We start from the raw sequence: 370 nt of genomic DNA on the forward strand, positions 1-370 counted from the left end.
GAGAGAAAGATGCGGGAGGAAAAGCACCCGTGGATTTAGGAGCGGCTCTTTGGGGATGATGGAGGGCATGGGGAAGAGCCAGATCCTCTGGAGAGGGTCGTGGTGCAAAGCAGAGCTCGACCGTGGCAGCCCGGCAGGAGGATGGGGATGGTCCCTGCAACTGTGAGGGGATTTTTAATGCACGGTTAATTGCTGTTTTCCTTGGGTCGCAGGCTCTCGGTGCAGCTGGAGACACCAGTTGCCGCAGCCCTACCAGCTCACGTGCCGCACACAGGCACCTGCCCGGGGGCGCGATTTCTGTGCGTGGGTGGTTGGGGTTGCGAGCCACCGCTGCGACCCCTCCCCGCAGCCAACCCCAGGCACGCCTTGG

Source organism: Buceros rhinoceros, unplaced genomic scaffold, assembly GCF_000710305.1.
Source record: "Buceros rhinoceros silvestris isolate BGI_N320 unplaced genomic scaffold, ASM71030v1 scaffold36292, whole genome shotgun sequence".
NCBI lineage: Eukaryota > Metazoa > Chordata > Aves > Bucerotiformes > Bucerotidae > Buceros > Buceros rhinoceros.